We start from the raw sequence: 23,837 nt of genomic DNA, 5'->3' as shown, positions 1-23,837 counted from the left end.
TGGATATTCTGCAATTTAAAATTATTATTATTATTATTATTTTATATTATTTATATTTTTTATATATTATATTATATTTTATATTATTATTATTAAAATTCTTGTTAAAATTGAATTAAAATATTTAATGCAATGAAATGTGGGATTTAAATCAGAAAACACTTCCATTATTGCATATTTACTTGGAAAAACGATATTCACGTTGCTTTTTCAGAATGTGTCAATATTTTTTGAAGTGTGCCCTGGAATTTGATTGTTGACAATTATTGATGATTATATGCTATTAAACTCTGGGGCAGCAACTAAAAATGTTGCCAAGTACAAACATAAATCCGAGTAAATTTGAACATAACTCAGTGAAACCTTGACAACTTCACTGTGTAAAGGAAAATATATATTAAATATAAAATAGTGTTTAGTGGTATTTAAATACTTTAATGTTTGCGTATTTAATATAATTGTAGATATATAATTCTAATGCTATCATAACGCGATGAAAGTCAGCAGTGACATGAGATCATTTAATTTGTATTAATGCTTATTTCCGCAAAGCTGAAAAAATGAGAGTTTTTTTGATTATCGAGTGTCGTTCTTGCTTGCATTTAATCACCATAAATTCCCCATTGGGCGAGAAATGGAAAAAATGTGCAGTTTCGCCATCAAATTGGTTTTTAGAGAGGTTACTAATTTTGCTGTTTTGCTTACACTTACATTTATGTTGTTTGTAAAAATAGCTGCAACATTATTTGATGAGATAAACATCACAAGATATCTCACGGCCAAAATCAACATGGTTCGTTTGGAGAAATCGAATAAGCGGCAAAATAGGCCAAAACTTGAGAAGGATTTTATGACACCAAATTCCGTCATTTCATTCTGTGAAACAATGAAAAAATCGCCTGGAATCAGCCATCGAAAATCAAAGGAATGAAGGGGAAAAAATATTTGACGTTACGATTTAAAAAATAGACTGAGACGTTACTTGGCTTGAAAGTTCAGGTTTCGATCACAATCAGGGCTCATAAATTGTAATTTTTGTTCGTAAAATTCGAGTGGATTGATAACAGATGCCGGTTCTTAAGACTCAAGATTAATGCGTACGCGCATAAAACCTTGATTGGATGATATAGTATGAGTCTTGGATTGTGTGTTAGAACTTCGGGAGAGGAAATTGTTGGAGCAACGAGATAGAAATTTGGAGTAGAGCTCAGGAATATAGATGGGGATAAATTATGTGCATTCCAAGTATCCTCTAGATGCTAAAAAAGTTAGCTTAATTTAGTTTAGAAAATCTATGCCAACGTACGTGATGAAATAAGTTATCTTAAGAATAGTAGAAATAATTGTCTTACATCATTGTTGAAATTTCATATTTACGGGGAAATATCTATGTAACGGTAAAGAAATGGTATGAGAAGGCTAATGATGGACTTTGAAAATGAAGCCTGGTAATCACTTATTACGTTGGGAAGTCTGCGACAATTTATCCAATTGGAAGAACTCACAGAAGGCTTAAAGAGAAGTTTTATTACTCGAGCTTGGCAACCCATAAAGATTTATCAAGTCCCTAGATTAATTTCGTGGATATTATTTTCTTACTTCTCCCATCGCGTTGAAATCTCTCCCTTTTCAACTTCTGGTCGTATTTTTTTAACGAAGTTCCATGGAGATTGAAGGGGCAGGAGCATTCCTGAACTTTCGTCGCAAAAACGGCAAAACTTGTCAGAAAAATAATGAAAAGTGCGATGCTAATGACGAGCGCTGCTGAATATTCGATGCAGATCAGATAATATTTTGGAAATCTCTTAAAGATTCAAAGTGTTTCGGGAGCCAAGCTAATAGCGGTTAGAATGGAGATGACCGACTGTGTCTTAAAACAACGGAATATTTTGACTAAAATAATGTTATATATTACTTTTGGCTGTTTTTTATATATTTTAATATCCATGGATTTAACTTTGAAAATTTCACCAAAAATTTTTTTACAAAAATCCTTGTAAATCCTGAAGATATTATTACTTTTTATGTTCTAATATGAAAGTAAAAATACAATTTAAACTCTTTTCTCAACGAGTTTATTTTGTATGTTAATGCGAAACGCTATTGTACTCACAAAACTATGATCGTAGTTTGCTTTTCCGAACTTTATTTGCGCTGCAGTGTAAAACCAACCAAGGATTTTGAAATAGATGAACATATTGGTCAAGATTAGGTTCGTATTGACTTATGTAGGTCATGTTGATATATTATGATTATTGTCTAAAATTTCTCTATGTTTTCCTTTTCCTAGACGCCGAAGATGCAAGAAGGCCCAACCGAAACAACTCTGAATAAACATGTATGTCCACTCTGGCCGCGTTGCTCAGTTTAGCGCCTGTGCTCTCCCGCTCTGTGTTTGATGAATGATTGTTTTGTGTTGCTGTGTGATAGTCTTGTAGCTGCATCATTACAATGCTTGACCTGTGCTTGTTTTTTTTTGTTGCTGAGATGTCTTTGAAAAATCGTTTATTTTGAAGCTGCGCACCGTTACATTTTTTTTTCAGTTCGCACCAACGCATTTTTCACTTAATTGTATTAATTATTTTAGAATTATAAAACAAAAATTTGATAATTTTATCCAATTTAACTAAATGTGAGAGTTTTACAAATGTTTTCAAAGATTTTATGTTGAAATTAATTTAATTAAAATAAAATGGGAGTTCATGTCAGGCATGTTGAATTTTAAAGCTTTGGTGATGCGTCAAATTGTAGTTTCGATGCTTGAATCTAGACGGCAGATCAAAGAGATCACATTGGTGGAAAATACTTAAAAATCATCAATATGCATAACTTGTTAAAAAAACGAATTAAAGCCCATAAATAAGGATTGAAACAGTCCCTCAAGTTGTATTTCTTCAGATGTAATCTATTTTTGAGGCGAGCTCATGAGATACGGTCTAAACTCTTCTATTTTCATCAAACAATAACCCAACAAACAACAATGATGGCAAAGGTTCAATGGCTCATACAGTTTGCTTCAATACAAAATGAGATATCCCTCTGTGATCTCAGTATATATGGCTTGGCGTGCATGATGCAACTGCTTCACTATTTACACAACGGCTAAATTGAATGTTTTAATCAATAAGAATCAGTGAAGATGATTTGCTAGTATTAGCTGTAGAAAGTTAAGACGAACCTCGGTGTCTAAAGTTTAGTTTAGCGTGAGTGTGGATCCCTCATGTTGAACTGGCTTAACCTGTACGAGAAATGATTTATTATTTATTAGAAAATGATATGGACCATTTTTGTAATTGCCTCAGCATTTAGCGGATGGTGGTTCAAATAATTTAATGTCTAAGTATTTACGTCTGAGCTCTTAAAAACTTAAAATACAACGAATAGGTATTCCAGAGGAAATGAAATATTTTGTGACCTTACATTAATTGCAAGGGTTCGTGAACCAATTTTACTGGTCCCACTTCAGATAGTAAAAGCAATTTTCAATGAATAGTAATTTCTATAAAATATGAAACAAATAAGATTAACCTTGATTTCTTGATAAATCGCAAATTTTTGGGAATGTTGAACTTTGATCATATTGAAATATTTGGCCCGAAGCTTTCGATTTTATGACAAGAAATCAATCCCGGGTGTCGTTCCTAACGGCTGCAGTTGAAAATGCGTGCGTAGAGTTTGATGCTCATATTTGTTTTTTTGTTCGAACTCGCCCCTTTTCGAGGGCTTTTATTAATTTGCCTGTTGGAGAGCCAGAAATTTGCAACAGATTGCTCGATTCCAATAAAGCGATCAGAGACTAAAAGTTCAAAGAGAGCCTTTGTTTTTCGTTGATGTGTGCAATCAATTCAAGAAAAGTGTTTCTGTTCCGTGCACTTATTTTTTACAAGTGTTACACTTTGTTCAACATAAAAAATAAAATCAGTAGTGTTATTCAAGCAGTGTTATTTCAGAGGCTAGATTATTTTTTTTGACGAATCAGATGGATGGTCTTCGCTTTTTTTGGTCCGGCACATTGCAATCCTTGAGACCGAGGCGTCATACGAAAATGTTCAAGTTAAATTGCGTCAGTTAACTGGATCACTACAATTTTCTGAAAATAAAGTCAAAATTTAATGTAGGAAGAATCAAATATTCTCAAAAATATGTAAAGCACAAAATTCGGTAGATTAGTGTGAAATGGGTATTAAAAAACCAGGAGGTCTTTGCAAACTCAAACGTTTCGTTAGGTGGATGCTTGCTTTTTCAGAAAAAGATGCATTAAACAATTTAAATCGCAAATTACTAAATTTTCCTGCATTTTTCGGCCTTTACTACTAATAAATTTGTTTTGGGTTAACGAAATAATGAAAAACAATCAAACAAACCAAATAAAGAAAAAGTTAACGGAATAAAGAAACCATCAACGCGGCTTCTTTTAACCACAGCAAAATTAAGCAGGGACGCTGAGTTCATAATTTGACTTCACTTTTCTCCATCTTTTTTTCTCTTCATTTCCACTTCCGTCTCTGCGGAGACCATTCAACACCCAAGTTTTTGCAATTTGCATAGTGATATGCAAGTTTCTTGGAACGCCCTCGAGCCCTCAGTAAGTCTTTTATTCAATCTCCAGCCAAGCCGCCGGCACTTTTGAGCTTTTTGTAAGCACTTTCATCAATTAGAGAAAGACAAGACTAACGATGACTTAGTTCAAAACACTACAGTGAGAGTTAATAAATAATAATAATGAAAGTAATAGCTCATCTCATGTTTCTATTTAATGCGAGAAAATGGAACGCATTGCTATAGCACACAATAGAATATACTGCGCGATCAGTGGTGCAAAAAATAAAAGAAACTGATTAGGATTTTTAAGCGTTGGCTATATAATTATAAAATTTTAAATAAAGTAAGTTTAGATCGTACTTTCTACATTTTTTGAACCATGGTGCTTGCATTAGGGTTATGATCGGCCTATATTATGAATAGAAAATTTACGAGTGGAGAACTTCAATATTGAAGTGCGTAGTTTTCAGAATCTGAACGCTAATCTATCGGAATTTGTCACCACTCGACATAAAAGTTGACATACACCAACGACATAACAATTGCCTGCACAGTCACACCCTGGATAATAACACAACATAACACAACAAGAGCAGCTCAAAAAATTCGTAGGCTCTTCCTTCTTCCGCAAAAAAAGTGAGAGGAAGAGAGGGGCATTTGAATTTATACGTTATTTGCTTTCAATGCCTGTTTCTGTAACTCGCTAAACACAAGTAGCATACTTATAAACCTCAGAATTGTGCGTAATAATGCTCGTGGGCATAAAAATTTTTCCTCATAAGCAAAAGGGTAACGTAAAAAGTTATCGCTATGATAACACACACACAACAATATCAGTGTTGTGTAGTCTCTGCTGTGTAGAACGTTGCCACATCGAAATTTGCCAAAACACTGGAAAATGAACGAAAAATTTAACTATGATGCTAATAATGTTCCAATACATGAATTGATTGATAACGGCTTTCCACTCTATGCTACCTTATTGGCAAGCATTTACAGCCATAGAGTACATACTAACTACAATGCAATTGCGTACATACCCAGTATAACAGTGCAATGGACATCGGCAAACAGTGAACAGTTATTAAGAGATTATTTTATACTTAGAGATTATATTATAATTATGTTACAACTGGACTGCATTATCAACTGCTGTCCGGTTAAAGAACGACGTGCATCTACCAAGACTCGAAAACAGGTGTAGACAATGAGCAGCATGTGCCTCAATGCAGCGCGCTACCACGACGCGAGCACAATAAAAAAGTTTCAAACTAACTCATGACGATTATGAACAATAAATTAAATTTTCCTTTCTTGACTATGCAGGAGATATTTTTTCAGCTTCCAAAATAAATATTATAGTTTATAAAAAATCAGTTAAAATTAAATGCTTTCCTTGTATTGATGAGCCATAAGCATCATCAAAGCTGGTTCGTCACTGCTGTGAAAGATTTACTTGTATATTTTGATTACTCGGGAGATTATAGAGGCAAGGAGATTATGACTAGTCACTGATTGCGATCGGGTTGTCAAGCAGACACAGAATCACCTTAAACTAACTAAAGCGAGTCGGCCGCAAAGTCCAAAGCATACCTTAAATTTTGCTAGGGTATAGGAGCTCTTATATTAGAATACATGTATACCTATGGTATAAGCTGGTCTGTGTCAGTCCAGCCAACAATAGGGATCCCTTCGTTTCTTTTACTGTATGGACGATCAAAAATTGCACTCACTAAGCACCTACACGCTTAAGCGGCTACGAGCTAAGATATTACATGCATTTCCATACCCAGAGTCACATGACTCTGCTGCAACCATCTTTTTTCAATCACAGCATCCAAACACGAATTCCTGATTTTTACTATGACCTTCAGATCTCTGATCATATTGCCGTCGATTAAACGCCACGAAATGTTTAATCTTTTTCAGTGTGACGTTTTCACACATTAGACAGGTTGTCAAATGAGAAACATTAGGATTTGATTCATTTCACATAGTATGAAACTGGTTCAAGATGGTATTCAATTTTCGCTAATTGCAGGTTCAAGTAATTTGAAAAAGTTCAAATGTTCAACCTACAGAAAAAATCTGAAATAGAATACTCAAGATACGGTCCAAAAAAAGGTTGAATGTTGCGGGTTGTTAACTCGTTGAAGTAACATAAGGTGGCGGAAGCTCGAGGCATAAATAATATGAGCTAAGCCCGCCAGTCCAAGTAGCCTGATTGAACTATGAACTAATTGCTAATTTATGAATTTTTAATGTGACCGGATAAATCAAGTCAGGTAATCACGAGATGACTAATAATTATTCGCAAAAAAAAACTACTAATTAAAGATTTTTAACGCTAAGAATTGCTAAAATTTAATTGAATTTGACGGCTGGATACATTGGCTGTTTAACTTACTTAGAAAGCTTAAGCGCTAACTTAGGTCCAACTTCCCTGAGATGTAGGAAGGAATAATTAGTAAAAAATGAACAAAACGGAATTCAAACGACATTCTTTCAAAGCAATGAATCGAGAAACATGGCTAGAGCAAATGTTTAGGAATACCATGAACGCTGGTGTGCCACGCTGGTTGCAATCCCAGCACGGCAATCTCAGATGAAGCGTTCAAATAAATGTTTGAAAACTAAATCGTAATTTTCATTAAGGAAATTTATGACATTAAAGCTTGAAACAATATACAAAGGCAGACGCCGCTAGGCTTTCACATGTCGCAAATACGAGTCGAACAAATTATTTCATGGCACGTTCTAGAAACCCCGAATTTGAATGCATACTTTCCCTTCAGATGAACTCAGTTAAGCGGATCACATAAATACAGGCGGGTCAAACAAAAATGTCTGGTGTCTGTTTAAAATGATAATTATTATCATTTTCTCACACTTGCGATGTCTGAACTTGACCGTTCACAGTGACACATGCATCCTGCTCACGTTGCTCGATCAGTTGTGGGCAGTACCATATTCATGAGAATAATGGAATAACAAAAACAGACGAATTTTAAATTTGCAAAATTTTTAGTAATAAGTCACCTAATATATAACAAATTATTAGTAATTATCGCCCAATGATGAGCGAATGGCGGGCTCACTGCTGCTTTTGACTGCTCCGTTGCTCCGTGGGAGGCAGGCTACGTTTTCTTCATTTTGGTGACTGACAGCTTCTAAAGATTGAATTAATTAACCCTTTTCCTGCCCCATTTGTTACTTTCTGACTCACAATACCTCAAAAAAATCTAGTTGGACAGAACGAAACCAGAATTTCACAAATAATAATACAATTTCTCTCAGTTTTAGTCTTTAAGCAAAGTACTCGATTATTTTCAGAACTTAACCTTTATTCATCTGCTCCATTTCCCCATATTCCATTTTGTATTTATAATTTCCATTACGTATTGATCTACGAGGTGGCTAGTCTGTACAAGATCAGGGCATCGTGTGACATGTTCTAGGCGCGTCAATAACGCGTCTAGAACATGTCGCTATGGCCGCCGCATCGTGATGAAGCCCTCACAAGAGACTCCAATTAAGCGCGAGTCTGCAAGAGGCTTATGCCATCCCATCGACGCCTTGGCTGTCCCCGGCGCTCAAATGATGGAATAAAATTGAATTAAGGCTCATGTCTCCGTACCATAGATCAAAGATTCTTCAAAAATCGAAAAATTTACTGCTTGCGGTAAATTTAGTTTTTTCGTAGGGCGAATAAGAAAGGTGCTTAATGTTAATACGATATCGTCATTGACGATACCGTAATACATTATCGTCCTAAAACGCAAATGAAACATGAAACAGAATGACGCTTGAATTAAATCCCAGTATGAAACCTATATGACATGCTCCAGCATTTAATTGGAGCATCGTGCTCATATCTTAATCGGTTAGAAGTAGTTTACTTCAAACATATTCGATTTTCACCAATTGATGGAGAAACATACGCTACAGAGACGGAAAAAGACATGGGTAGTTCAAATAGAATATTTTAAAAATACTAAATTTCTTTAATTTATGTGTTACCGTAAAGGCTTGACTGCAAATAGCATGTTAACCAAGGTTTTGAACCTCAGACTGGAGTAAAAGTAGATCTTTCACTCCCCGCTTCGCGAGAAGTTCATTGCAGGAGACTGCGAACTCTGCTGGCCGGTCTGGCGGGCCTCCAAGAGAAGCCAGCATCACCGTCTGACAGGCATCTTAGCAAAGACTTACCTATTTTACGAGACAACACAAACAGACTGGATCGTAATTGCCCTCCAGTCTCTTTGCATACCGCGGCTGGAGCTGCAGCCGCCACTGCGTCCTTCAGGGACTTCCAGATCCTTAAAATTCTCTCCTGAGACAATCCCGATTACTCGACCGCCTGACAATGTGTCTATCATTTGCTCTCTCTGTCACCCCTAGTATCTAAATTTTTTAATGCATTGATTCACTTGGTGCTAATAAATCAGTACATGAAGTTACAACGCAAAATGCAAAACATGTTTAGGTGTGCGCATATTTTGAACTAAAATGTTCTCAAAGACCACTGATTCATGAATTATTTTCAAAGAATAATTATGAAATCTTCATTGAAATACTTGACTAAAACATGTTCAGAAGATAAACTACTAATACATGCGCACGAAAAACAATGGCAGGAATTCTATTGAGTGCGAGGAATAAATTTGTGTGGGAACAAAAATGGGACGAGGCACCAAAACAAGTGTCATGGAGGGTCATGGTGCCCAGACAAGACCTCATTATGAAACTCTTTTGTTTCACGTCACGTGCAGCTGCTCATTACGCGGTGGCAAGTCAAAGCCCAATGCTCCTTCTTATCGGGGCTGAAAAAACTTCTCTGCGGGCGAGAGCTCATAAATAATTTGTCAAGTGTGTAATTTTCATGAATTTAAGTGAACATCCACACTTAACTCTATCTAAAAAAAGTTAAATAAAATTATGCACCTAAATTCGACAATTACAGGGTAATTTTTTTATAAGAGAAAATAAACATTTCCTAAACGGGTCGCCTGCCAAAGAGCACCACTGCCCTGGATGTAATGGACCATCATGATTCCTGCCTTCCGGAACGTAGCCTTCAACACTTCAAGCCGTCCGTATCAAGCCGTCCGAACGGTCACTTGTCGAAGGACGATAAATTTTGGAACAGAACTATGCTATCTGAAACCTAACCTCAGATGCGGTGAACGTAAAATTACGTAATTTAACGATGCCCGGAAGTCAGATTCGATCCGCGGCCTGGTGGTGCACGGCAGGTGTTGGTCAAGGCCGGAGGAGGAGAAAGCCGAGTGGTGCACGGCTGACTGGTGGATATCCGGAGAGATTCAAGGCGTTCGATTCAGGGCTTATTGGTGCACAAAATTGGTGGTGCACGGCTGCGCTCCCTCATAACTCTATATTATCAAGAAATGGATGACCTACAGTCATTTACACGCTACTCATTTTATAATAGGACACGCTGGTTGACATCCGAATATTCAACCTTATTCAGTGAAATACCTGTAAATGATGAAGAGACATCTGCAAAGAGGGGCTGTTTGCAACTGCTTTCGCCATTCGTTAGTCACAGCCGAACTGTTGCTCGCAATTGGTGTGCGATGAGCCAAAGCTGCTTGTGTTCGAACTGTTTAATTTTTTAATACTTTCGCGAAATGTTCGAATTATCGTTCAACTGGTTTGACTAGTGTTATTTCTACGGGTAGCCAAGCGAAAAAGAAGATTAGTTAAACCCTTGTCGGATGGCATATATTTTATGGAAAAATTATGCAGCCTGACTAAGTTTAATAGCGGAACTTGACAAGTGTAGTAACTATGCGAGATTAAAAATCAAACACGTCACTAATATAAGTAGTTAATTCACCACTGGTGTTTCAGGAGATAATTATAATTATTGAGCAATGAGCATAGCACGCATCATCAAAACTTGCTGTCAAACGGTAGGTGAATATGTTGGATCGCCCAGAACCCTTCTCTGGTTAAACCGAAGTTTAGGATCTCTAGCTTTCCCGAAAAACGTATATCAGGGAGTAATATTAAACTACTACATGCGGAACGTTCATTTTCTCTTCTATGAAATTAATTTCAAAAAGTATATAATGCAAGAGATATCACAAACATCAAGCCCTCGCCAAGTTTTAATCTAGCGCATCTAAAATTTATCACTCAATGATTAATAGTTTAATAGCATTTTTAGCTGCAATAGAATGCCGCCAAATAAGTAAAATAACAATGATTAACCAATTTGATAATAATGTAAAATTATTAATATAATGTTAGTTTTCTTCAATCGTGTATTTATTTAAGAACTTGAAACAAAGTTAGTACACGAAATAGCCAGAGAGAATGTAATCAGTGGAATTAATGTGATTCCAACAGACTGTATCTCTGCATTCAAATTCATGCAAGGCTGTAATTATAGAATTTGCGATTTATACTGTGGCATCACTTTAAAGTTTCTGCTACAGAGACAAAAGGAATCACGTGTGGCTGATGTCAGCAATACCCAACTAAATCTCAGATTGTACCTTATAAATGATGGACATAAAAATAAAGATTGCTGGCTTTCTTAAAAGGAACAGTTTCTATGAACGGTCATTTTTCCCTTAGTTGCACTATAATCATCGCTTGAGGAAATGAAGAGATTGTCTGTTTTCGCTGGAAATAGCACCGCAATCAGTCGAGAGACTCGCCACTGCTGGCCAAATATCGTGTTTTGTAGCAGAGTCTCACGGCCCTCAGTTTCTTGTCTGTCCGGAGTTGTTTTGCGGATCTTGGTGTCATTGTGAAGCCATGAGCACACAGACTCAGTCGAGCTCGGTGTCATTGTGAAGCCATGAGCACACAGACTCAGTCGAGCTCGGTGCCATTGTGATGCCATGAGCACACAGACTCAGTCGAGCTCGGTGCCATTGTGAAGCCATGAGCACACAGACTCAGTCGAGCTCGGTGTCATTGTGATGCCATGAGCTCACAGACTCAGTCGAGCTCGGTGTCATTGTGAAGCCATGAACATATATAATTAGTTTTCAAATCCTATACAATTCATTCAAATTACGGCTAGAATTGCTGGGGGACATAATGCATTTAGAACACTGATAATCTATTTAATAACTGAGATCAATTTTAATCTCAATATTGCTATTTTTACATACATTTTTTTAATAAACATTTCATGGAATATGAATTCTCAATGAATTATTGTTATGTGGCATTTTAAAATCGACTGTGGTTCTTGTTTGACACTCGAGAAGATACTCCTGCATTATTTTATATGTTTTTCAAATAATTATTGCTTTCAACAGTTTTATTCTCTCAATGACGGGGAAAAAATTGAATATTTAATTTTAAATTTCGGAAGAATAATTCATATTTTTAGTATCTATGATAATTCACCAGGAATCAACAAAATACTTTTGGAAAATACTTACGTGCAATAATTCTAATAAAGTATTGGATGACTGAAAATTTTAAATTGAACTATATGTAGTTTTCCTAATCATAATTTCTCAGGTAAACTAATTAAATTAGGATGTAGGAAATTTAAGGGAAGAGCCGTGTGTAGTTTTGAAGTAGTAACTGAGTCACCAAAAAATCCAGATTGCACTCTTGACGCTCATCAATGGCCTAGCAGGACGCTTGGTCTGACGACCATCAATATCGCTCAGCTGCACGGCGCCCAAATTTGATCAGAAGCTTTGAGCCTCACGCGAGGACATCTCATCATCTCGCTCAGCAAGAGCCAGCCTGTCAAGTCCGGCCCTAATTACCATGCTACGAGCAGCCTTTCTGTTGCGCCGACGAGTGTCAATATGCCGCTCGATTGAATCCTATGATTAAGCCCCATTAAACCCGTTCAGTCATATTAAGTCGCTCACGAGACGCCGTGTTTCAATAAGCGTTCAAGTGCCTTGCTCGTCTCATCAGCCTCACTTTGAAAGGACTGATTGTCTTCTTGTTGTCCGAGACATTGCATTTAAATGAGTTCGATCGCTTAACTCAAATAATTATTGCAAAGAACGGACAATATCCGATGCTGCACACTTAGTGTACAGTTTTAACAATAGCCAATTCTATACATGCATTATTCAAGCCAATTTAATCAAAGTTTAAAAATCGTTCATGTCTGTAATGATTTAACTTATTAACTTAGATTATTTGAAGCTGATGTTTTGTCAACATCTCCCGAACCATAGAAAAGGCTTGCTTCCAGGTTTTGTTTATTCGTTGTAACTTGGGCAGTCGGCCGCTTGTACCTATGGTAAGCGCTTAGATTTTCTATTGAATAATAGAATGTGTACTTGAGATTAATTGTTGTAAGAGTTGCGTTATAATTGTTTGATATCTTGTTACTAGTACTGTGTATTTAAGCATGTGATTATTTAATTGTAGGTATAAGAAGTCTGGAGTACTTCCCTCCTCTGTCGCTTCGTTCCTGCTTCTCGACCCCTCTAATAAAACTACGTCTGAACCGGATTCTGTTAACCTACAAGCACAAGAAATTGGTTGGCACTTAGTTATTGGTGGAACCTATAATGAAAGGAACCCGCTGAAGTTATTACAATGTCAATTGGAGACATGTTCAAGAAGTCCTAGATGATTACGATTATTATGTGTTACTAAAACCCATTGATTAGCACACTCGTTTGAGTGTATTCGAACGATCTTAACCTAATTAAATATTTCGCTATCATGGATATTTCTTAATTAGCAATTAAGACTAATATTCAAATCTCAATCGGAAACGAACGTATACGTGATGCCTGCAAGTGCCTGAACTGTGGGTGCCATCCCACTCGGTGCTAAGTTAATATATCATGTTTTTCTAGTCTAATCCCTTTACTGTGACAGGTAAAGTATTTCTACAAATGATGGTAGTTAAGGACTTCTATTCTTTTTAAAAGAAGGTCTAATATGTGCCGGGAAAAGGTTCGTACCATTCCTATGGTTGTCTTGTATCTACAGGCAAAATCATCAGCTGTTGTCCACATAAAAACTTCTGATTGCTGAAGGAGGCCTTGAAGGCTCTTCCTGTAGCCTCTTGAGCGTTGTGCTGTAACTGCTGCCGTAGCTTCCGATATCGATTGCCGAGGTGACATTGGGCTGAGGATATGCGGACCCATTGAGAACGTAGCGCTGCCATCGGAAGTAATGTAAATCTTCACTGTCGCAATAGTGGGTTCTCGATGTCTGCAAACACCGCCTTCTGCACCAAATCCAAATTCTTGCAATCACCATTCCTGCCGCGGCAAGAGTTTGGGTCGCATTCTCAGACGCGTTCGGCGTTTGTCAAATTTGACTCGGGTTGCCGTCTAGCGGTAGAGTCTTATTGGTATCAAGTATGTTGCTCGGTAATACACGAAGTTTGGGGCTGTTATTTCGTATCTTATTAGCCTCGCCTCTTTTATTTACTCATTTACTCACTAAAATCTGAATTTCGTATATCAGTATTGAAGAATTAATTTGAATAATAAGTAATGGGTAAAAATAGTAGCCATCATCAGCTATCTGCAATATTACGTCAATATTAAACTATGATTGCCATTCATCATGGAATGAGCACTGTTTTTCAGTTTTCAATCAGGAGTGTGAATCACTGAAATAATTTTTATACACGATTTTTATTTCAGAGTATAGTATGGTAGGAATATGAAAGATGCATGCCGCATTAAAACAGCGGATAAGATCATGAATGTAATTAAGCATTTTATTATAATCAACGGCAAACTTGCATAAAAGATGTCAGACAAATCCTGCTCTGTAAAATACAAGGAAACCCTTGCCTGCCAGTGCCGTACCACGGCTTTGCGCTGGAACATAATGTTACTTCAATGGGATTCCTTGCACAAATTAATTCACGAATGGGGGCGCGATTAATTAAACTCAGTGGGCCTCCCGCACACGCCATGTTGAGATCTGACCTTCGGATCTAACGATGTCTGGCCGGCGACTCACGGCAGGCTGCTGTAGGCCTCCGCGCTCTCGGTCCTGATCGCTATCTTAATGAAGCAAATTAGATCCTCTTCAAAGGGATGATGAATTTCTACAGAAAGCCCACATAAATGGTGGGCTTAATTGATTTTTTTTTCGATAATGATTGTGTTATAATATTTGACACGTTGTGATTAATTTAGTGTAATCAGGAAAGTCTGTGAATCTTATCTGCCTCGTGACAAAGCCAAATTTTGAACAACAGAAATTCATCCTATATTGCAAAATAACATCGAGTTCGTAAATTCTTCACAAATGACAGCTTATTCACCGCAGATGCTATTTTCATCCATAAGTCAGTTAGCGTCATAAAATTGTGAACACTATATTTTATTTCTTGATATATGCTTTCGTATCTAGTAAAACGTGCATTGAAGTGAGCAAGCAGGTTTTTGTAATCATCCGTGCAACCGTGGCCGAAGTCGCGGGCTGTGCTCCCAGTAAATTAACAACATTGACCGTTAAAGCTCAGGTTCTAGGCGCAAACCGCGTAAAAAACTGGCACCTGTTGCACCAAAGCGCCTGAATCGCATTAGAATAAATTACCAGAACCTCATTGCCAGTACTGACAGCCCGGAAAAAATGGAGTGTGCGACATGACAGTTCAAGGAGGCACAAGTGACCTGGTGTCTTACAGTGCATGGAAGAAGATAAATGAAGAGATCTCTCTAAATTTGATCGTGACCTGCATTTTCTTAGCATAAAGTTCTGAATTTGTCTTCTAAGTCATTGATAAAGACAAATTTCTAAGGTTGCCTCCTAGAAGTTGACCATAAGAAATGTTCTACAAAGTGAATGGTTTGATATTGTGAATATCCAATGTGAATGGCTCATTCATTATATTGCAGACTGACGTCTTTTGTAAATTATCGGGCTCTGGAAATTCATAATTATATAATTTGACAACTTATATAGGGACACGGATAACAGTGTTTTGGAAAACAAAACAATGCACAAAATAATGGCTCATTTTGCTCTAAAATGTTTACTCGAGTGGGTCTAGCTTTCGTGCAGGATTTAAACTACATTTCTGTTTTGTCATTAGAACTTCTGACAACTTTCAAGCATGAGTGAAATTTAAAGTGAAGAGAAGTAAACTCATTTACTAGAATTAACTGTAAAAGCTTACATAGATACTAATATTGATACTTAACAATCGTTGCAATAATTTGTTATTCAGTGACGAACAGAAAATGCGTGCTAAACTGGAGCGACCATTGGTATGATTTATACCCTTTGCGCAGCTACTGATCCAGCCGAGGTTTAGATCGTCGAGATATTCCTGTATGGTGCCGCCTGAAGAGTCTCCATCAAAGACTTGGCTGGCTTCCTAAACCGTTACTTACGGTTTGAACTCGAAAAGCAATGCTTGTTCCTTTCCGCTCTTCATCAACTGCTACACCGAAATTCAATTTCCGAAAAACATCTGACTTCTGTCACGGTCGAATTTAAAATTTACATAAGGGAAGAAAAGGCCTGGCTCAGAGTCGCTGCTGATCGCATAAAATGCATAAAAACTCTTGAGTGATGAAAGATGCCGGACATATGAATCCAAACTGCCTTCCTTCAGAGATCAACGCTCAATCATTTTAGAATTTATTTTATTCAAAGCTCAAAAACATCGGACGAATTTTCTGAGTTTTACGCCGCCAATGATTTGACGTCCCGATGGATACAGCATCGTAGTGCTGCTACAGTCATTCTTTCCGTCGCTTCTGTGTTAAGCGTTTTAGAATTTGACGCAATGTGTACTCTTATTGCATTATGTCGTTAAGAATCGCGAATATTTATGTTTACATTCTCAGTAGAAATGAACGTCACTATACTCACAAAACTTCGATCATCGCTGATTTCGCGGAATACAAAGTCGAGTAATGGCATAAATCGGGATTGGAATTATATTCAAACTCAGCATCAGAATAAAAAATTATTTATTGTATGAATTCTAGACATGATTAGATATTTATGAAATTTATCAATCGAGATTTTGAAAGTAATTCTGATTTTGGCTACCGACTGGTGACTTTTCGAAACGTAATGATTGAGTTTATTGTCATATTTCAAGTAAGATGTCAGTAAACCAATACAAGAGACTTTTTTGGGAAAAAATGCTAATTATTTTTTCATTATCAGTTGCCGAAATTATTTTGTTTGATAAAGCGCAGTCATGCGAGCGAAATATTAGAGGTTAAAGCTATTGAAATTAATAAAATATTATTCCTTCTCTCCGCAACGTTCATTGGAACTGTCTGAAACTGAAATTATCGGCCGAAAGTAGTTATCAAGATGCTGTTTGAAACAGAGATGTAAGCGTTAATGAATTTTCTGAAGACATTTCTTGTATTGTGAAAACACAAGCTTCAAGGCAGTCAAATTGAGACTGTATCAATGTATCAATAGTGCTGTATCAATATACAGCACTGAAAAGTACAGAAGGAGATATCCCACCAAGCATCTGACGTTAAATAACGATAATTAAAGGTCCAAAATAACTCGTAATCGTTATTTTGGACGTTATTTCAAATTACTTTGAAATAACGTTATTTCAAAGTAATTTGCCAGGAGGATTTAGTGAGCCAGCGGCCACTGACGTGCGTATCTGAGCTCAGGAACTTGACGAAAGTCGAACTGGCATCAACTTTCATAAAGAAGGCACCTCGGCATATTAATTAGAAAGTCTGAGATTATGTATGCCATGCGGGAGCTCATTTTGATCGGCTTACTCTGAATAATGATGTACATATTAAATTACAGAGAATTCTCATTCTTTGATTTCCCGAATTAAATTTAAAACATATTTCTGAGAAAGTCACAGGATTTAATTCCAAGAAATTTAGACCAATGATTTTTAACATAAAATATTAGTATTATTAATAATAATTAAATATTAGTATTAATAATAATAAATCGAATAGTTTCGCCTAATTCTATTGTAGCCATTTTGCAAATTATATTATGCATAATATTTAAAGTATTAGATACTACAAATTTGAGCGTTTCAGAACGTTTTCAGAATACAACAGCTTTTATAAAAAGTTTTTAACTTTATTCCAGACTATTTTTTAGTAAGGATTTATCATACAATTAGGAAGATTTCAGCTTTCCGAGCTATAGTTAGAACAGTTTTAATTGATACAGTGGGCTCGTTTGATCGCTGCATTCTTTCTAAGAATAATAGACGAGCCTTGATGAGGCTGGCACTAATTGCAGAAATCGCATCCAATAAACTGCGTGCATGCCTTGCGAGGAGCAAGCAAATTTTTCCAACGTTGACCAAAGTTACATATTTTTTGAGTGATGTGTCACAAGTTGTTGATGCACAATCTTGATATAGAATTGATAATGACATTTAAATTTAATTTATTTTCATGCACTTTTTCGAGCGATTAATAATTTCACTTCCCTAAGTTTTTGATAATATTGTATAACAGAGAACAACACCTTGACATATAAGATAATTGTTTTGGCCTAAGAGTTGAAGATTCGTGAAGCCATGCGCGCGATATTTCAATGTGGCGCACGGAAACAGCTCACTTCCTCATGCCCGCGCATAAAGTTTGCGTGACCGAGCGCTTGAAGCAAGGGCCGGCATATGAAACTTGATGACAAGTTATCTGAGGAACGCAGGCTCCCACAAATCGGCTGTTCTAGAGAAATTCGCTATCGAATTCTTGCATAGAGAAACGCTAGAGTGGCAGAGCGGCGCATTGGCTGAGCTGCAGACTTTAGAGCCAACACTGTCCCACAGCACGACTTTAATGAAATTCCAGGCATTCTCTGCCCTTCATTAATGGATTCATCTTCTGTAATGAGTCACAATACAATACTATTCTATTTAGGTGTTATCGGGATTTATCTCTGAATATCCCTACACAAATATTTGTGTTTACGTAATCTCAGTTTGCACATTGACTCTTGGCAAATCAATTTTCTTGCATATTGATCTACGAGGCGAAAGGCATCTGGATGATAGTTAATTTTTAATAATGAAATTAGGTTAGAGAAGGTTCGACTGTTTGATAACATACGACAAATGGTAACAATGATGGGAACACACCTACATTATTTGAATTATGAAAGATCAAGTGGGAGCATGGGGGAAAAGTTCCTTCGCACGAATCATGCCTTGTTTGCAACGGGGTGATATAACAACGTCGTCGCGTAACTTCGACGAGGGTGATACCCGGCCAGTACTTCAGACCCTGAAGTTTCATGCGGTAGTCTACTTGTACGTCAATAGCCTTTGGCCAACAGAAGCCCCACACTGACATTTACTTTGAGAAATTAGAAAGTTCTCGCGCCTGTGTTCTCTCCTCATAGGAAACTGTGGCTATCGTGATATTAATTTGACGAGTAATGCCGGCGCGAGATAGCTTAGCAGCTGAAGCGCTAGTAATCATAGGGTCACTAAACTAACTAACTGACGAGTAATGCATCAAACGATGCCTCGAAAGTCTATTTTGTTCGAAAATTAGCAATTAATGTGTCATCGGCTCTGCAGCAGACATTGTAAGTACATCAGGTACTCACAGACACGTCCGCATACGTAGATAGTGAGTCGCATGAATTCGATACTATAGGAAGCGGCATCAAGGAAGCTCCGTATAAAGATGTCACATGTAATGTCATCATTATTATAGTGTAAATATTATACGTTTAAAAATAACTTTTTAAAGACAACACTCCTAAAGAATCCAGTGTCTCCGATGTTACACATGTACAATGAATTTCTAATTTTATTTTCATGTATTAAAAAATTGTTTAATTTTTAATATTAAAAAAATTAAATCTTATAAATTTTTTATTCTGTCAATTGATTCATGGATTGTCTCCAAATTACGCAAGTGTAAAAAATTTCAGATCGATTGGACAGGTAGAAGTGTTTTAAATATCGTTTGAAAGATTTGTAGCCGACAAACAAGAAGTGAAGTTAAAGAAAAGTGTTGTAAAATCAACTATGTTTTCGATCTGAGGTTGACCCTCCTGGTTATAAACTCTCTTGCATCTGCTTCAAGGAGAAAAATATTTGAATTATAAATCCATTCTGATCTTCATGAGTAACATTAGAACTTCTACGGATTTGATGGCCTTATTAAACATACTTCTTATTTTTCACCTCATCTTTTCGTCTCATGATATCACGAGTCAAACAAAACTGATTATTAAAGAATGATCTCCCACGAACGGGCGTCAAAAATGTAAATACATGTGCGGAGATGAAGAATATTTCAAGGCAATTTTATCGTAAGGATCTTCAATTCGTGTCTCAGGAATCGGGAAGCGATCGTTTTAGAGTTGAACTGCTGCGCAGACGCTGCTGCGTAGGCCGTAACCAGAAGCCGGTGTATAACTTTAGGCCGAGTCGAAAGTAGCTGCCGGGAACTTCTTCAATGCGCGTCAACTTCCAGTTTCGAAATGTGAGAAACGACAGGTTCCTTCGGTGGTCGATGCAGGTTCCCTCACTGCGTGGTCACAGTCACCAGTTTGGCACCTTCAAGTGACTTTTTACGAGTTTTGAATTCAAGGTGATTAATCCTTGAAAGGAATTTTTCTTGGGAATGCTGCAGGCTAGGAAATTACAATTTATCTCTTGAATTATTTACATGCGGTAGTCAGAAACTTATGGCAGTACTGTAATAAAATAATTCAATTTTCGTATTTTAGTTTATGCATTTTAGTCAATTCGCATGAAGTAAAATGGTAGAAGTAAGGAGGTGAAGTGGCAACGCTAGTAGCAGAAATCTTCACTAGCGTTGAACTTTACAATGGCAAATGGTCTTTGAGAAAGGTGACTGTGAAATGGTCAAACTATTTTCTAATTAACAGTGTACATAAATATATTATTTAATCGATGTGATTATACAAAATATAAATATGTTGGGATTTTTTAGGTTGGAAAAGTCAGAGCGCGTGTACTGATTTAGGCTCGCACGCTGCGGCGATAATGACCGAAGTTCAGGAGCCGACCTCTGAGCAGCCACTAACTTTGTTGCGATACGTCCACCGCGCTCAGCGATTACACGCCGCGCTTTTTCTGAAAAATCAGAATAAAGATCGCGAAATATCCAAACAAAAGCAAGATGCACGATTGTATAAATAAATGTTTCACTTAGCTTTAGAAGTTTTTTGTTGATGTTTATTAGCAGTATTTTTTTATTTATATTTTGAAATGTTGGCCGTACTTAGTCAAAGATTCATTTTGTCGAAGGTGGATCTATTTTCAATACAATGCGGCCGTTTAGAGTATATCCGTATGCGCTAAGTCATGTGTTTCCTAAACATTGGTGAAAATATCTTGATCTCACTGCAAGAGGTACGCAAAATTAATTTCAATCCCTCGAGTGAGCAGGTTTTCTTGGCTGATCTCAGTTTTTTCCTTCTGAGCCTAAACTTTTTTTTCTCGTATGGATTTTTGAGCCCCGCTTCACTGGAACTTTGACCAAAAGTGCAATCGAATTTTTTTTTGCTACAAGAATCCTTAGAAAGTTCCACTTTTTTCTTGAAATCATTAGCAATATTGGTCGAGAGAGAAAGACAATTCACAGGCCGGGCTTACTTTCAAAGTGCTGAGAGCCTGTGAAGTATTCACATGCAGAACATCAGGTTCTTATTCCTTAACAATCAACCCCAAGCAAGGAGAGTGTGAGTCTAACTTCAAAGTTTTTATTTGAAAGGTTTTTTCTTACTGCGATACTAAATGACGAGAATAAGAAACATTTGAGGTTAACAAAAAAACGTGAGCATGTTTCTTTAAATTATTTATACTTGCTCAACTTACTCACAGATTTTCCAGAGAAACTGTTTGAATTTACAGGTAAATGTTGATTTCATGGCACTGTTGTTGTTACGGGAAAACATTGCAGCATTTATCCGAATTAGCAGCGCATAAATCTCCGGGAATCTTTCAAAATCTAATATAAAAGGAAACCAATGACTCATAATGCTATTAGTTTCACTTTATATGGCCTAGGGTCAGAACGAACCTTAATGAAGCTAAACGATGATCATTTGGAAACAGATAAACAGAGACAATAGAATGCGACACTAATCAAGGCTACAATTTATAGAAATTAATGAGAGATATAAAAGACAGATAGTACCTTTATGCACGTGGATGGTTTTATATATAATTACTTGCAGTTTCGCAGTCACGTTAATGGGAACTACCTGTTAAACCATTGATCATTAAAAATAAGAGGCATTGTTTGTCTGAAGGTTCATAACAGGCATCAGTTTGGTCGCACGACATCGATAATAGTCAAAAAAATTCGAATGAGGTACTAATTTTCGGTCAAGTCGACCAATGTTTTTCACAAGTTCGTCACCCGAGAACAGTACATTCTTGTAGGCGGTCTCTGACTGTGAAATAATCCGGACGGTTTTTGGACGTTCACCTTTCAGGAACATTACAGTGGATATCTGTTAAGACGCTCCCGGGAGTGGGATCATACAGGTTTGATTTTTGATATAGGCTACGAAAGAAACTTACAAGTCTGTTCAATTAATAATCCCCCCGCTGCCAGTTATTTGAGTCAAAACGAAGTGAAGATGCCATTTTCTCGCTGTTCAAGGTCACTGGTATTTTACCTCTCCGTTAGTTTTGGCCAAATTTATAAAAAATAACTCAAAGTTATTCATTGCAATAAATAAATAGCAAAGTTCTTGAAACATCAAAATGTTAGTCGAAACGCTTTTGTTTTCCATTAAAATAACAAGAAACGACCAAAGTCATGATAATTTTTCCCTGAACTCAATTGATGGCCGTCATTCAGCTCTTTCCTTTGTACGTACAAGAAGAAAAATTTCTTGCCTTGCGGATGACAATCTTCCGTAAATTGGCGTCATGGAGTAAATTGTGGTCGCTCAAGTCTTCACACAGTAAAGGTACAAATGTCCAGGAAATAAAACAAAATTATTGAAAAATATTTCGTAGGATCCAAAAACATTCTTAAAAAGAAAAGAAAGAAATGTCTCGTATCGTTTTAAATGTGTAAAGAATCTTGGAAAATCGGGAGAAAGAATTGAAATCAGAAGGTTTTCATTTTAAAATGCGAATAATTTGACGAAGAGCCAAAAAAAGTATTGTGGCGTTAGATCAAAACCTTTTTATGTTGCGAGAGAGGGCGAAAAAATTTCGTGTAAACAACTCATTTAAATCACGAATTAATGAAAATTAAACAATAGTGAAAAGTTTAAAAGTTTAAGTGAAATGTTAAGTGAGAAAGCTAGGTAAATTAGAGTCACATTGACGTCCGAATTTAGAAGGGAATCTCAGAGGAAGTCAACGCTTTCAGAAAATCGGTGCAGGGCGCTGGCCGGACAATGGCTTTAATGATAATAGGTCAACGCTGCCCAATGAAAACTTACTATTTAGAAGAATTAAGCACGCGGGAAATAATTTTACCCGCAATTCAGAGAAAAATCAAATGTCAGTTTCGAGAAAACTGACGTGGAGGTGATCATATATCAGAAATATTTAAGACTCTGAAGATAGCATCTTATCTCATGTATACGACAGTAGGCATTGATTCATTTCCAAATCTTGATACGAAAGTTATTTCGTATTATTTTCGCCAATAATTTGGATTAATTCAATTAATTCATTTTATTTGAGTAGCAGAATATCTGGATTGCAACAAACATTTTCGCGGATCACAAAGCAAAACTATTTGGAATTTAGAGAGAATTCCACCTGTCAAAAATGACAGGCAAAAACAGAAAGGCGTTTTTCATTCTTTTTCTTTCAGTGTTCTAGGGCTGGTTAATCGGCGCGGCTCCAGGTTCAAATTCAAGTTCATGTTGACGAATTTTTATTTAACGCAAGCTTGAGCGCCATGGCAGCTAGGGTAGTTATTACACTAGGGTAGTTATACACAGCTAGGTAGTTATTTTTAGGGTAGTTATACACTGCTAGGGTCGTTAATTTTTATTTCGAAGTACTGGCACTTTCGCCTAAGCTTTAAATCTATTTTTTTAGCGTTAGAGAATATAAGCGATGAATTGAATTGCGATTTAATCTCTGAAAATTTTATGAACAAATGAAAAAAAAAACAGTATTGGTCTAATTTAAAATAGAACAAATTTAGAATGTTTGTTGAAGCACGCCGCATCAATCAATGAGGCATGGAAACATGTTTCTCGCAGAAGATTTATATACTGAACGATACCTACCTTATATCATGCAATATGAACTCGTACGTGATTGAATAATTATTGTACCCTCTCAGTTTGTCTTACGTCTCTCATTCGGTAATTTCTACACGCTGTAAGAACCTTCATAGGCAGGGAACATCACGATAACCGCTCAA

This window comes from Hyalella azteca, unplaced genomic scaffold, assembly GCF_000764305.2.
Source record: "Hyalella azteca isolate HAZT.00-mixed unplaced genomic scaffold, Hazt_2.0.2 contig10602, whole genome shotgun sequence".
Lineage (NCBI taxonomy): Eukaryota > Metazoa > Arthropoda > Malacostraca > Amphipoda > Hyalellidae > Hyalella > Hyalella azteca.
This window is presented reverse-complemented; position numbering follows the sequence as displayed.